Source organism: Hakea prostrata, chromosome 4 (assembly GCF_041222555.1).
Source record: "Hakea prostrata isolate BN-2017 chromosome 4, UWA_Hpros_2, whole genome shotgun sequence".
Classification (NCBI taxonomy): domain Eukaryota; kingdom Viridiplantae; phylum Streptophyta; class Magnoliopsida; order Proteales; family Proteaceae; genus Hakea; species Hakea prostrata.
The window spans coordinates 51530251-51546466 of NC_142603.1; the positions used below are offsets into that span (position 1 = coordinate 51530251).

The following is a 16216-nucleotide window of genomic DNA, read 5'->3' on the forward strand; positions in this document are numbered from 1 at the left end:
AAAATCATCTGAGTATACAGCAATGCACTTTTATACGAAATCACAGGCTAGGATTCAAAGCTTGATTTCAAATTTAAGAGGTTCAAAATAACCTTATAGTTTCTTCGTTTTCCTAGTTTCTGATTTGGTATAAAAGTGCACTAATGTACACAATAGAGAACTGTGCACAATAGAAGATGTTTTCCCTATAAAAAAAAATCCACCAAAACGAATAAAAGTAAATTATCAAATAAAGAAGTTAACAAAAATAATTTAAAAATAACTTTTTGCATAAGCCCCCTACATTTTCATTAGAAACTCATTGCACCCCCTCAAAATTGAAACCTCATAAATTAAGCACCACATTTAGCATTGTCAGGTTTTTGTTAGTTTTAATTTTGTTTTTACAATTTTACCCTCATTTAATAAATTTATTTGAAATCCGAACAATTTTTACACGAGCCTCCTTAATTTCTATTGGAAACACTCCACACCTTTCCCAAAATAAAATCATACAAAGCCCCATCCACACTACACACCTAACTGTAAATATGATTTTACCTTTTTACCCATACTTAATAAATTCATATAAAATCTTAAATTATATTTTTAATATTTATTTTAAAATCCTAAAAAGTATTACTAATGTCACCATATTTCCCTAGGTTAAATGACTGAAATTTCTTCCAATTAAAAAAAATCTTGCATGATCATTTTATCACTTTATGGTCAATATGGACACATTAACAAATTAATGACTTCAATCTATTAACTACATACCTTCACTAAAGGTGGAAGTGTGAATGACGTTTTGTAAGGTTTAGCAAAGGGTTCATGTCAAAAAATTATCACAAATATTATTTAAGATTTCAAATAAATTTGTCAAGTGAGGGTAAAATTTAAAAGTAACGAAAATCTGACAGTAGTAAATTTGAAGGGAAACTTTGTAAGGTTTCAATTTTTAAGGAGTGCGTAAAACTTCCGAAACAAAGGGTGTTTATGTAAAAATTCTTTAGAAAAAACATATGGGATTTGAAAATTGGAGAAGAGAACAATTATAAACAACTCTTTTTTTCACACAACCATTAGTAAAATGAATAATAATGTGAATGTGGAATGTTGGTGATGCGCATCCACTTCTGCAGCTCTGCTTCTCTCTAAAGGCGCCATATAGATAATATATATTATATATATTTCAAATCTATGTTCTTTTCAAAAACTCTTTTTGGTATAAAATTCCCAATTAACCCCTTAATCGATTGTGATTAGTGGTAAATATTTTCCTTAATTAGTAATCTTATATAAAATCTGACTGAGAAATCCTCCCTCTCCATTTTCTGCTTCTTCTCTTCCATTTCCTCCGCTTCACCCTGCAAATACTCTGTTCGTAGCTAAAATCGCACTCTTGCATCAATGGAAGCTTCTTCTTCGGTGATTTGGTGAAAGCTAAGCACTTCTTGTCGTTGCTTATCCAGGAAAAGTGGAGAACAGACAGAAAAAGCATCTATCAGGTTCACTATTTGATTTGTTCTTCAAATTTTTATCTTGTTCTTTTGTTCATAAGGATTTTCAACACTTATTTGATTTATTGCAGTTCTTATCAATACCTTTAGAGGTCGGATTCCAAGATATTCAGATTCGTCCTCTCTGAATCGGAATAATTAAACGGTTACCGCTAGTGTATTTGGATTAGATGGAGTCTCCTCTGATTCTAAATCTCCAAACGAGCTCCGATGGATCTCGAGAGTCCAGAAGGAAGAAGAAGAAACTATTGAACCCTAGGCAGAGCCAGAAACAAAACCAGAATCAGAATCAGATGAAATGGAAATCTCCATCTGAGCAACAGAGTTACTCCTCAAGACTCATCGAAGCATTGAATCAAGTTCGCCGGAATCGTAATCCTTCGGGCGTGCGTGAGGCAGCAGACAGAGCTTTAGCGATAGCGGCCAAGGGACGAACAAGGTGGAGCAGAGCGATCTTGAAGAAGCGTTTGAAGTTGAAATTCAAGAAGAGGAAGATACACAGAGTGGTCGCCATCGCCGGCTCCGGCGACGGACAATCGAAGCGCAGAGGAATCAGCGTTGCTCGATTGAAGTTGAAAAATCAGAAGAGACCGACAGGATCTCAGGTGCAGCGGCGAGTTCGAGTACTAGGAAGGTTGGTTCCAGGTTGCCGGAAACTTCCATTACCGACGCTTTTGGAGGAAACCACCGATTATGTTCAAGCGTTGGAGATGCAGATCAGAGCCATGACCGCTCTCACCAAGCTTCTCTCCGTCACTTCTGCCGGTGACGGTGACGGTGACGGTGTCGGTGTCTCGCACATGGATCGGGTCGACTTGACCCGACCCGATCACACACCAATCATGGCTGATCCGATTGGTAGCCCAAGTACCTATCGCTCGCGGATGAGTGGATGACTCACCCACTCTATTTGTTAATTACCTTTTGAATTTTATATTTTCGTATAGACATGACCTTTTTTGCTTTTTTTTTTTTTTTTTTAATTTTCTACTTTTGAGTTTCAACTTTCAATCTCCACCACACCACATTACTCTCACTCTCTCACATAACTCATAAGTTCATAACCCCTCTCCAACAAGGTTAGTTTCCTTTTAAATTAAATATTATTAATCAGAGATTAATCTAAAGATTTTATTAATGATTTTTTTTTTCGGTGGATTGTGTTTGTGCCCACCCATGTGACTCCTAATTTCTTTATGAATTCCTTTTTATGTGTGATGCAACTTGCATGTTCACATCTAGAAAAGTGATGTGACATGTATGCACTTTGGTGTTGTCTTTAAGAAATAATAAGAGGAAAGAGGCCTAAGTCTTCGTTTTAGACACATTTGAATGGTGGAACAAATGTTCATGGGTTAATCATCTATATATTTTAAATACCTAAGTTACATCTTTATATTTGTTAATCTATAAATTTCTCTCTTTTGAGTTGAGTCAATTCACTTTATTTGCTTTAAGTTTATTAATTCTCTCTTCATTCATCTTTTTCATTCACCGTGTTAAAAATCACTCATCATCGCCCTTTTGCCGGAGACCACCCACCAAAGGAAAAAAAAAAAAAAAAAAAAATCTACATTTTGAAGCTAATATCAATAGTTGAGAAGATAGAGGGTCATTCAAAGGTTAAAATAATAAGTTTGAAACAAATAAAGTGAATTGCCTCAATTCAAAAGAGAGAAATCAAGGGGCATTAGAGAATAGTGCCTCATATCACAGTCCCTGATATCCCAAGCTAGGAATACCCAGCAAGAATAACCCTCAATCATTGTGAAATCCCTCATAAGTCATAACCTTAACCTCCTTTTTATATCTTCTAGACTGACCTTTGCTCTCCTCTTGAAATCCATTAGAGTGATCGAGTTTTCATCGTGGTCTTCCACCCCCATAGGTTCGATTTTCGAACACCTGAGCTCAGCTCATATGGTCTAAAGTTGTCGCTTACTCTCATTTCGAGTTTGCGGTCCTAAAACCGATGGGTTAATGAGTCAAAAACTCGGGAGATTTCACAACTATTCTTTTTGGACTCCATCATCCTCTTCATCCTTGGGAGCCTATTCAGATGCTGACTAGGTTGGCTATCCTGATGACAGAAAGTCTCATGGGGGTTGTCTCATTTACTTTGGCTCCAATCTTTTGTCTTGGAAGTCTCGCAAACAGACTATTATGGCCCGCTCTAACACAGAGAATGAGTATCAAGCCCTTCCCTTGCTACTATTGAGTTGACATGGCTCCATTCTCTTTTCATTGAGTTAGGGGTTTCTCAGTCCTCACCCCCACTCCTTTGGTGGGACAACGTTAGGGCCACATATTTATCGGTCAATCCAATATTCCATGCTCGAACGAAGCACATTGAGGCTGATTTCCATTTTGTGTGTCACAAGGTGGCTAAGAAGGATCTTCTGGTTTGAACAAAAAAGAAGAAGGATCTTTTGGTTTGTTATATTTCCACCAGTGATCAACTTGCTGATATTCTTACAAATGGTCTCTCCTCTACAAGTTTTAAGTTCTTTTGTTCCAAACTCAAGTTCCTTGAAAGACCCTTGACTTTGAGGGAGGATATCAGGGAATAGAATTTATCTTTATTGTATGTAATCCCATATGCCCTTATATGTAATTTTATATTCCCTTTAATATATGGTGTATCAACTTATGGGTATAAATATAATTTACTTGGTCCCTACATGGCTACATGAGATTAGAGAATTCAGCAAAACTATCAAATAACATGTCCTTCAACCTTGAACTCATAAATGATGAGTGATTTTATCCCCATGCACCAACATTGATCATAGCAAAGCCTCTCTTTCCCCCCCCCCCCACCCTACATTAAGGGTGTCAATTGTGTACTGATACTGTACCAAACCGTCATTTTTTTTACTGCACAGTTTTCAAATTCAGTACGGTATGTATTGAAACCATTTTTTAGAATCGGTATGGTACGATTGGTTATAGGTAGCATACTGTTGGTATGTACCAAATTACTGTATACCAAAACCATATTGTATACCGAATTTGATACCATTATATCTAGTGTATTTAAGGACCAGTCCATCTTGACATTACTCCTAGGTTGGGCTCAATTTAAGATTTAGTCCATCTTAACATTACTCCTAAGTTGGCCCAATTGTTAAAAGAAAAAGAAAAATAGATTTCAAATTAAGAGAGCTTAAAGTATATTGTATGAAGAATATAAGTATTATTCTTCTTCATATATTGTAAATGCGAGCAATTAAAATATTAAGTAAAAGACCATATTATACAACCAATATCATGAACACTCTTAGGTTGTAAGTGAAAAAAGATTAGAAGAATGGGCTTTTTTACACCGAAAATATATTGTACCATTTTTCTTATACCGAAACGGTTTTTTAAAATACCGTTTTCATACCGTACCATATAAATTTGGTATTATACAATTTCGATATGAGGGTTTGAAATTCAGTACCATACTGAATTGATACACTTACCCTACATGGAACATTTTGATGGATCCAAATTGTTATTGTTACTCTAGGTTTAGTTATGATAATGGGAGGAGCTAGCGAGGAATATTGTCCAAAGTTTGGTGTTCATGTTCGTGAGTTCATGTGAGAAGGAGAGAAGATGAGGTGATGAGGTGATGAGGTGCTGATCATGAGTGTGGTCCTTGCTTCTTCTTCTTTGTCGCCTGTCGGTTTCAGTTGGTGTTCATGTTCATCTGTTTACCTAGTTTTATATAATTAGATGTACAGGAAGCTCCACAACAACCAAACACATTACCTACCCAAAGGCCACAGCAAGCACATGCTCCTTCCTTCCTTCCCTTCCTTCCCTTCTTCCTGGTGTTTGACCTGCATATGAAGTATGTCTTTTTAGGCTTTCTTTATTTATTGGTGAAGATAAGTGTTAGGTTTCATGTTAAGGAAACGCTTTTTGGTGGACATCCATAATTGAGGACTAAAAATGTCTTCCCACGTTCGCTAATTTTTAAAATGTTTACTTAAAATTGAAGTAAGAAGAGATCAGCTGTCGCAGGGGAGCTTACCATGCTTCTACTCAAGATCATACATTACTTGTAAAAGTCATGGTCTCTTGGTCCAGAGATGAGACTTGCACCCTATATATGGTCCAAATCTAAGGTAAGCTGATTATAAAAAAAAATCTAAGATAAGCTGATTTTGCTTGGGTTCGATATCATGGGCTCTTGGATCAAGATCGAAATCTCAAACGTTGAGAAATGAACGGTCGAGATTGAAATTTCTACTGAAATGCAAAATCTGACGGCCTAAAATCACGTTGATCGAACTCATTAATGGCGCTGAACCGAAGCAAAATTCAAGGTAAGGTCACCAAAAATAGTGGATCTAGACTTAGAGCAAGAGGGGTAGATCTGTATAGACCATGTGGCTGCCGTGTAATTAGGCCTCACCTTCGGAAAAATAGAAGGTAGCAGATCTAGTCATAGGTGGAGCTACATTAGGACTAGGAGGGCCATGTCCCCAACTCCCCCCTTTTTTGAAAATTTTTTAATTATTTTTAAAAAAATTTTGAACATTTTTCTATAGTCTTCCTTTCAAGAGTGAAATATTAGCACTTGCCTCTCTATCCCCCAATGTTTTTGAAATTTTCTCCTTTCCGTTCTAAAAATTTTGAAATTTCCCCTCCACCCTCATTCGCGAATATCATAGTGGGCCCCGTTGGAATTTATGATTAAGTAAAAATTGTTCTTGTGTTTTGTGTGAAATATTTGTCACTTGGCATCTCTTGATATTAAATCTTGGCTCTACCTTGGATCATCTAGTCTTTTGGATTAACCATATTAACCACCAAGTAAGTCTTCTAATTTATGACACTACTTTCCATGGAAGGTCTTAATAGGGAGAGTTGGTCTAATGTTGATCTCACAACGAGCAAGGGTCGGATCTTTATTTCTTTATTTATTTTTGAAAAGTTTGAGAATATTATATTAATAAATCATTAAGCTAATACAAAGTTGATAAAGGAAGAACTGTCTACCCTCCATTTCTTCACAAATCATTCTGTAAAGTTTGTATCCGACTGAATCTCCTTAGCAACCGACATCAAACTTGCCAAATAATTAGCACAACAATTGGTCCCTTAATCAAGCACAAGGGTTGAGTCTTGTTCCTTGCAAATTAATAGAAATCCCTTAATTATGTTAATCGGTGAGTAAATTAATGTTTATGCGTTACATATAGGTTATACTCGTATTTTATAGAATAATTTAGGTTTATTATAGGTAAGAGATCCTACATGTTACATATCTCATGCATGCATTAGCCCCTAAGTTAATGAGAGCACATACATAGACATCAACATTAATGCATTTTTTGTTTCATAAAGGTGAGGTGTTGATGTATATCACATTTTTTTTAATGAAGACTAGAATAATATAAATATAATAACCAATGAATTACAAGATTAGCAGTAGAAGAATAGTCTACCCTACATCTCTTCAAATACCAATCGAAGCTTGTAAGACAAATTGTTTGTATCCAACTGAATCTTCATAGGCATTGAAATCAAGTCCACCAAAAGGTTATTGCAGTGATTCGTCTCCGAACTTGGTGGATCACGCAAAATTGAACCAATGAGCCCTTCAACTCCCAAATATCCTCAACAACACCCATAACATACTATGGAAGCTTGAGCTCACCATTCTCAATTTGGACATCATTGAGAGAGTTAGATTGAACCTCTACCCTATGGAACCCGCTTCATATTGTTTCTTGAAGCCCAACTCGGATGCCAAGTAACTAACAAAGAGAATATCATCGTCCAAAGAACCAATAGTAATAGCAAATATGACATTCCCTTCATGATCTCTCCCAATCGCCTCATACCTGCCTATGCTAGCAGCCACTGAACCGTCACTGTTAACTACCAACCATCCCTCTAGAGGTCTCAACCAATGATGCATGCAACGAGGTCATGGCCAACACAAAGTTACAATCAAAATTCCATTTGTCAAAAATGTCCGGTTGGCAGCTGAATCCTTTACTATGGGCTGTTCTCAATGAACTGTAATTGAACCAGCCTCACGATCCGGCGAGTCACCTGCTCCGTTGACTACTCACCGGGGCGAGTCACCTGCTCCACTGACTACTCACCCTGGTTGTGGAGACGGTCATTTCTTTCATTCCAAATGCAATAGACAGTGACAATACAACTAAGACATTTTATAGACTTCATAATTGAGTCACCCAAAAAATGAGATGTAACCTACTTTAATTCTTCACTCCACCGACTAATAAGATGATTAAGATGGTCATTTAAAATCAATATGTTTGACCAAACCTTTTTTGATAACCCACATTCAAAGAACAATTGATCACAACTCTCATTACCGACCTTGCAAAGGATACAAGTGGGGTCCACTTATGCTTCTGTAATAACATTAATTCACATGGATTAATTGATGTATTATCCTTACGTAAATAGTGAAGTATTATACTTTACTAAACATGCAAAGAAAAAACACACAAGGTAATAGATTTCCCAGAAACACATTTCTATTGGCTATGATCTTTGCACTAACGTGCGAGTTTATTGTTTTTTTTTGAATTAAAATATTTTGCATAATTGAATCCTATAACTCATTCGAAGAATCCATCCGTTCCAAAACCAAGAAGGGAGAAACTATTTTGAAATTGAAAGGAAGCTTCGAAGAAATTATGAAATGGTGGCCACGAGCAGCCATTAACAACCACAGCAGTGGCAAAGAAGACCGTGGTCGTTCCATGGTTTAAATGAGATTATCCTTAATTATTAACTGCCACCATTATAAGGACCAAATGTAATATATAAGATGTTTTATAACATAATTAAATAAAATTAAGTAAGCTACAAATAGAAGCTTAGCACGTAATCCCAATCTGTGGTTAGCATAATCAAATTATAATTATATGGTAATCAACGTGTTAGTGGGCCATTAATTAAATTAGTTATCCATGTTCCCTTATCTCCATTCGAACAAGTGTCCCGTACTTTATAAGTTTTTCCAGTTTAATTATATGAAGCCGCCCCACCCAGTCCATACGAACACGTTCTGTACTTGTAATTGCAAGTGCCTTACACATGCCATGCACTTTACATAAAAGCCTGCCACCCTAACCGGCTTTGAACCATGGATTTTCGAGTTCAAATTTGGTTGAACCGGTCTGGTCAAATAAGAATCGATTCCAATATAAGATCAACTTGAGAATAACAAAATTGCATAATCTCAATAAAAACCTTAGAATTGACTCCTTTAAAACTAGGGTTTAAAGTATTAAGTATTGAATATTCTGTCAACCAAGTGATTTCAGAAACGTAGTATCTTGTATCGAGTGCTGTATCACATTGATCAATATATTTTAGTGTATTAATGTTTTAACTTTTATTTTTGGGTGGTAAAAGAGTAGTTTATTAAAGACTAAAACCATGAGTTAGTTTACAACCTAAAGCATCAAATAAAAAATTCCAAGTTAAAAACAAGGGACGATGAGAATCAATTCAAAATTTATGTTGGGACTTTGCACTTTCCTTTGCAAGTCAATCTGCGACGTTGTTGCCCTCCTGAAGAGTATGAATAAATTGGATTGAATCAAGCCCGTGTGCTAAAATTTGGCTATCGTGTATAATGGGCTTATGTTTCTAGCATGGTTTGCTTCGAGCATAGTGCATTAATTCAATATATCTCTTTTAAGAAATAAAGAAAAAAGAGACATCAATATGTATCATATTAGTTGTATCCAATATAGATACGTATCGACTAATATTGTATTGTGAGATGCTTTACACCTTGTTTAAAACATTTGGAATTAATTTAGATTGTAGAGCAAGATATAATGTCAATCTAGATTAGTTAATTGGATCAATCCAATTCCGATTCTTGGCATACTTCCTCAAACATCCCAGTGTTTTTTGGTATTGATCGATTCAAGTGAATATATTACTTAGAATCAAAATGTGGCTTAGCTTCGGCTTTTATTTGTTGAATAATGTTTATTGACCTCTTATCAGTAGGATTTTGATTTCAAGTTACATTGATCTAACCTTGTTATCGTTCATTGTCAATTACTGAGATTGTGTCACAAAAGTAACAAAATATGTATTAGGTAATGTATCCTATTACTTATGTAACATAATCTCAATGATTGACAACAAAGATAAAAAGTGGCCAAGGGAGTAGAAGGTCAAAAGCCATAATCGGTCTACTTATGGATTTTGATTTTCATAATTTTTTTTGGCAAATTTGATTTTCATAGTTAGTGACTGCCAAAATGGTATAATTTTGAATTGCATATACTTTTTGCCAGCTACCTTGAGGTGTCCTGAAAATTTCCCTATCTTATATAATAATTCTAAAGAAAATTTGACTTGTTTCTTTAAACCCCAAAAATTAATGGCCTGCCCAATGAGTCTCCGGTTCAGTCTATTGACCCAACTGGTTCGGGCTCACTTTCAGCACCCATAGGCTTTTGAACAAGTTCAATGAACAGTGACCAATCATCTTCTATCATCCACATGTGTCATGTAATCAATATAAGAATAATTAAACATTGCACTGTTAAGATTAAACAACATAATTCTTGCTTTAGATGTTAATCCAAATGTGATTATTAAATATTCAAAGAATTTCCGTGCATGCAGATGGAAGACCACAATTATCTCTCTGTGTGTCAACGGAAGAAGAAGATGCATGCATGTCTGTCTCTCTTTGTTAAGTCTTCTTAGGGTTTTTTTAATTCGTCTAATCTTCTGCAACCGGTGCTTAATTCTATTAGATTATCAAACATGTTAGAAACATATATGATTTATTTATACAGAAACAATTAAGAAGCTTTGAAACTCAAGCTTCCTTGCTTGTAATCCCAACATAGATGATAAATGTCTAAAATCCTTCTACTTGTTAGAACAGACATTGGCATATAGGTAATATTTTAAGGTCTCCTGATATGGAAACACTAGAAAATTTTAAGAAACAAACCTAAGAAACCCTAGTTCCTATTAAAACCACAGACAGGTTGATTGAGCTGGAATAAGAAAAATTAAGGAAGCCGCATAGAATATACATTGAATCTGGAAAGAGAAAGAGAAGGAATAATCCAGGGTGTTTTGATGGGATAAGGATGGAAACTTAGAACAAGGGCTTTAGGGTTTTTAGCCATAGTTAGAGCTATCTAGCTTGTGTTTAATGGGAGGAATCATGTGAGTGCATGTGCAGTATCGGCTACCCACCTTCCATTTTATCCTTAACTTCACCATAAATCATTCTCCTTTCACATATTTAAGAAGAAGAAGGAGCAGTAGCAGAAGAAGAAGAAGAAGAAGAAGAAGAAGAAGAAGAACCAGAAGCAACACTGTGGTTGTTTGCTGCTATAGATCTTAAAGGTCTCTTTAAACAAGTTATCTTAGCTGAAATCCTTGTAACTCATAATGGGCTCTTCTCTTGCTTTAAAGGGTATGTTCCCAAAGATTTCATCTTCGTCTTCATCAGGTGGTTCTCTCTGCTGCAAATCCTTAAAAGCTCAGGCCATAAGAAGAAGGATGATAAAGAGAAATAGGGTTAGGCCAGCAAGGATCATGATGAAAAGGAGGAGGGTTGTTTCAAGTGGTTCTAGAACACCTGCCACGAATGAAGTGGAGAGGAAGGTCAGAACCTTGAAGAAGCTCATCCCTAATGAAAGCACAACTCCATTAGTGGGTTTGGATGGACTTTTCAGGCAAGCAGCTGATTATATACAATCTCTGCAAATGAAAGTGATGGTGATGCAGGTTATGGTGAAGGAGCTAACAGGTTCTGAGGAAGTGTAAAGCCTTCTTATTCATTTAGTTGCTGTAAACATTGATATATACCAATATATCATTTTCATTTATCTGTGATATTTCATATACAATTTGTATCAGTAGTGTAATTTAGTTTTTATCCACTGGGTGTGATGAAATGGGTTCATCCATGCCACTACTACTGTATTGGCATCTACCCATTAATTATTTTAAATTTGTAAACCAAGATTCTCTAGTGCTTTGTTCTAATTGATGTAACACAGATGTTTTCATTCTTTATACCGACCTGTGTTTCTGAAGTTCATTAATATCCTTTTGTCTTCATTAATTTTCCCATTAGAGAAAAGAAACAAAGAAGAGGGTGATGCTATCATTCGCTAAAGATCCATCCATATCTGATGGTGACTAAGGGGATATAGCTGGACCAATATCATGTCAGAAATGGACCTAATAAATTTTCGGATCTTGCTTGGGTGATTCTGCTGATCATGTGGTGTAATTTGTGCTGGCCAAGGTTGGATGGGCGCCACATACGACAAGTTAAATCCTGACCAGACAATATTACCATTTGCAAAAAAAATCATGTAAGTGACTTTAACTCCGTGTTGGTATTTTTCAGTTTGAAAACTTTGCTCATTTTGAGCTCAGTGTTGGTAAAGTTGGACTTTTTTTCAACTATAGTTATATTGTAGGCTTAGAGACATTCTAACTTTTTGCATCCTAACATCTTATTTGAAATCTTAAATATTTCAAAGTTTTTTCCTCCTACTGTGTGCAGCACAGGCTACACTACACCACGTCAGCGGCAATAAAATGCATACCAACAAGAAAAACTGTATCTCACCTAAAAACAGAAATCAAACAGAAACGTTACCATACAACCTCTAAATTATTAATGGGCTAGGTTTTGCTGTGTTCAGTCCAAAGATAACTAAAACTGGCTTGGATTAGCCCACCTTGAGCCTGGTCCCAAAGGATATATAAATGTGGGGTTGAATGTTTGATAGATAAACTCATAAACGCAGAGATGAGTAGCTCATTGCTTGTATCTCATGAAAACTATGCATGCAATAACGATGAGAAAGAACCTGATTGGTTTTGAATTAGTACAGACTTGGCTCAGTGGGCTTGAGCCCACCAAGCCCCGCCCCTGAGGTTGAAGCTTCACACGTTCATGGACCCCTTGGTTCCCTAGGTTTACCTACCTTGTATTTAAAGAAGTGTTTGGTTCAGAATCTTTAAGATTCAAAATCTCCCCTATATGGGGCTTCATCTGTTTTCAGAAGGCAGCTTTTATATATTTAGGGACAATGCCTAATTGCAAGGAGATTCAAACTTTTGATCTCTTACTTATGAAGTGTTTGCCGGTTGTCAATGCAGGGTTGGTCGGTTGATAAGACGATCCACACTTTTTAGTGAAGAGGTCGTCGGATAGGTGTTCATTTGTGCCAACTAAGATGAGGACTTTATAATCCATAATATGTAAAATAAAAAAATAAAAAGAGCAATTTTCATTGGACCCTTGACAGTTGATCAAAGTCATTTATAACAAAAACAAGAAGTGATATTTTCCATTTACCTTCTCTGGTGCCATTAAAAATATCGACAAATAGATCATCATTCTTATGACTAAAATATCCTTCCACAATGTGTAAAAAAAAAAAAAAGGAATTTTCATTTGGACCCTGGACCCAAGTCATTTATAGCAAAAAAAAAAAAAAAAAAAAATGTATTTACATCTTCTTGTAGTATAAAAAAAAAATCGACAAATAGATCATCATTCTTATGACTAAAATATCCTAATAATTTTTCAATTTCTTTTTACAACTGGTAGCATGTTTAGTTAGATGTTTTTTTAATTTTAAACTGTTAATATCTCATACCTCTCTTCATGATTGGGGTAAATTAAAGAAAAAAAATCAAAAGGATGTATGGATATTTTGGTCATATAAATGACAGTATGTCTATAATTGATTTTTTTTGATACGAGATAAGAGGCAAATACAAAACATGGTTTATTTGGATTGTAATTGACTTAGCCAAAAAGGGTTCAAATGATTGTTACACCCCCCACACACACAAAAAAAAAAGAAGAAAAGAAAGAATACCACCCCTTAAGTTCCACAGTTTGAACCATTAAGGTTGCTCGATTGGTAATCACCAACACTTCTTCATGATATTTTGGTCATATAAATGACAATGTGTCTTTTAATTGATTTTATTTTGGTTTCCATGTAAAAGACAAGTACAAAACAAGATTTATTTGGATTGTAAATGACTTTGTTGAACCTATGGGGTTCAAATGAAAGTTACCACACCCTCCCCCAACCCACCCCACAAAAAATGAAAAAGAAAACCACCCCTTAAGTTCTACGGTTTGAACCATTATGGTTGCTTGATTGGTAGTGACCAACACTTCTTTGTAAAGAGGGCTTGGGTTCAACTCTCACTGATAGTATACACATATCCCCATACCCTATATATAAAAAATCGCTGTTGTACAACAAAAAAAATAAATCCACAACTTGGTGCATGATGCATGTCTCTAACAAATGTTATTTCAGGTGTAAATGAACATTACCCCCCCCTCCCAAAATTTTTAGGGTTAATCGATTGATAATGACCAACACACTCTTAGTGAAGAGGTTATGAGTTTGACTCTCCTGATAGTATAGATAATATCCCCATCCCCTGTATAAAAAGTGCCCTTGTACCAAAATGTTCCAAAGTCCATGCATGGTGCATGTCTCGACAAATGCTATTTTAGGTTCATAGCGTAACATTTAGTTTTGAGGGGGAAAATATCAAGAACCCAAATGGGTAACATTAAGAGTGTAAAATAGTCATTACGATTCAAACAAGACACAATCTAACGATTGAACCTAGAAGTCTCCGCGCCGAATTCCTTCCTCGTGCCAATACAGGATTGCTTGATTGGCAAGACCCACCTCTTAGTGTGATGGCATGCGTAATATCCTCATCCCCTGTACGCTAAAAAAAAAAACACTCATATACCCCCCCCCCCCAAAAAAAAAAAAATTTACATAAACCCTCCCTGAGCTTGCAGCATCGATGGAGGTAATTTCTCACTCTTCATTTGGGTTCCGAAGCTCCTCGAGTAATGAACATTACAGTCTTTTTTCCAGTCTTCCTTTTAACTTGTTGCCTATGCCTCTTATAAGTTTTATATTGTGAGGTTTTTGCTGATCTTGTTGTTCGGAACAGTTAAAGTAAACAATACTTTGTGTTTTGTGGTCACTTGGGCAAAAAAACTATTCTAGGCTTGTTTTTCAAGAGCTGTGCTTCAATTCACGGCTTCTCAGGCTTAGTTAATTAGGCTTTGTCCGCGAGGTAACACTCTGATTCAAAACATCAAGAATGTTGGGTTATTATTTTCGTATAGATTTGGTCTTCTTTCTTCTTCTTTGTCTTCCTGAGTGTTCCATGTGTAGTGGGTAAACAACAGTTGTTTTGCAGTGATCATTTTTTCTTTTCTTGTAGGTTTTCAAGTAATGGGCATGTATTCCGGTGGTTCGTGGTTCGTGTTTCAAGGATTTTCCTTTAATAATAATAAATTTTCATCGATAGGTTTAATTGAATTGAAATTGTTGCATAACAGAAGCCAAATATGACAAATATTCTGCTTCAGAGTGTACTTTGGTGCTTATTCAGCTGCCCTTTTGAATCATTATTTGTTTGATTCAGAACCAAGCGCCAAAACTAAATTTACTGCTTAGAGTTTTGTACAAAGCAGCATACCCCTATTCTCCACTTAAAGTTACCACCTAATATTAATGCTACCCTTACAGTTAATTAATGAAATCAATTTTTAATAATAGTACTCCACATTCTAAGTTTGAAAACACCATTCATGAATTATATCATCTAAATTTTGTGATGATTTATGATTGGGAGAGAAAGAAGTCGCAAATTGTAAAGAGAGACAAAGGTGTGAGTCCAGCGTAGGGTTTTTTGTGCAAGGTTATTCTTGTTTTTTTTTGATATTTAACTTACTTACATCAAACGGTAATTGATTGGGTGCTGCGCAATTAATGCGCAACATCTATAGCAAACTGTCGAAATAAAAAACTGTCGAGATTTTGATCTCGACTGTCAATTTCTTAAAAGTATGTTTTCGCACTTTTTTGACAAACGAACGGTTGAGATCTCGATCTCGAACGTCCGATCGAGATCGAGATCTCGACCGTCAGTAGCACATTACTGCGCATTAATTGCGTAGCACTAAAGTCAAGCCCCATCAACACTACTATGATTTTTTATGGCAAGGGGTGTCTTTGATGAGTCCGGATCAGCTACCTGTCGGGAGCACTCTGTGCTTCCCGATGGCTTTACCACCATAAATACAGGGACCTAGGGATTGGGTGATAAGTTGTTTTTTTTTTTTTTTTTTTTTTTACCGTGGGTCTCCGAATTTGTGGTGTTAAGGTTGGGGAGCCGCGATGGGGACAATGGATTTTTCTTTGATATGCTTTCACCCTGCAAGCCGATTTATTGATAAATTGAATAACTCAGGAGATGACATTAATTTTAGGTGATATAATTCAAGGGATGGTGCTAAAAATTTCCAAATAAAACAACACTTAAGTTTCAGGTGTGATTTTTTTTTTTTTTTTAACAAATAATAATTTATATTAAACTCTTTAGGCTAATGCTAGAGGAAAGGAAATTAGTGTTTATAAAACAAGGTGGGGGTTGCCACCAAATATGATTAAGCTGAAATTTCTTAGAGCCACGGGCTAAGTAATCAACAAGATAGTTACAAGATCTATGGACAAAGAGAAAACTTACATAAACCAAACTAGCAGAGAGCCTATAATTTCCTGGACTAAGCCATGACTTGGCCAGTCTAGAGACTGGACCTGGGCATTTAAGGCCTTTACAGCTATGAGGCAATCTGAAAAGATTACAACTTGGTTAATACG

General features: G+C 35.9%; 1 pseudogene across 2 annotated transcripts; it reads left to right on the forward strand.

Moving 5' to 3' along the window:
• Window positions 1-1277: 1277 nt before the first annotated feature.
• Window positions 1278-3036, forward strand: LOC149019474 (transcription factor bHLH148 pseudogene; annotated as a pseudogene). 2 transcript variants are annotated; one of them, XR_016172723.1, is made up of 2 exons: window positions 1278-1490; window positions 1574-3036. The product of XR_016172723.1 is annotated as a transcription factor bHLH148 pseudogene, transcript variant X1 (transcript). The 2 variants fall into 2 exon arrangements; XR_016172724.1 differs by having other exon boundaries at window positions 1593-3036.
• Window positions 3037-16216: the final 13180 nt, after the last annotated feature.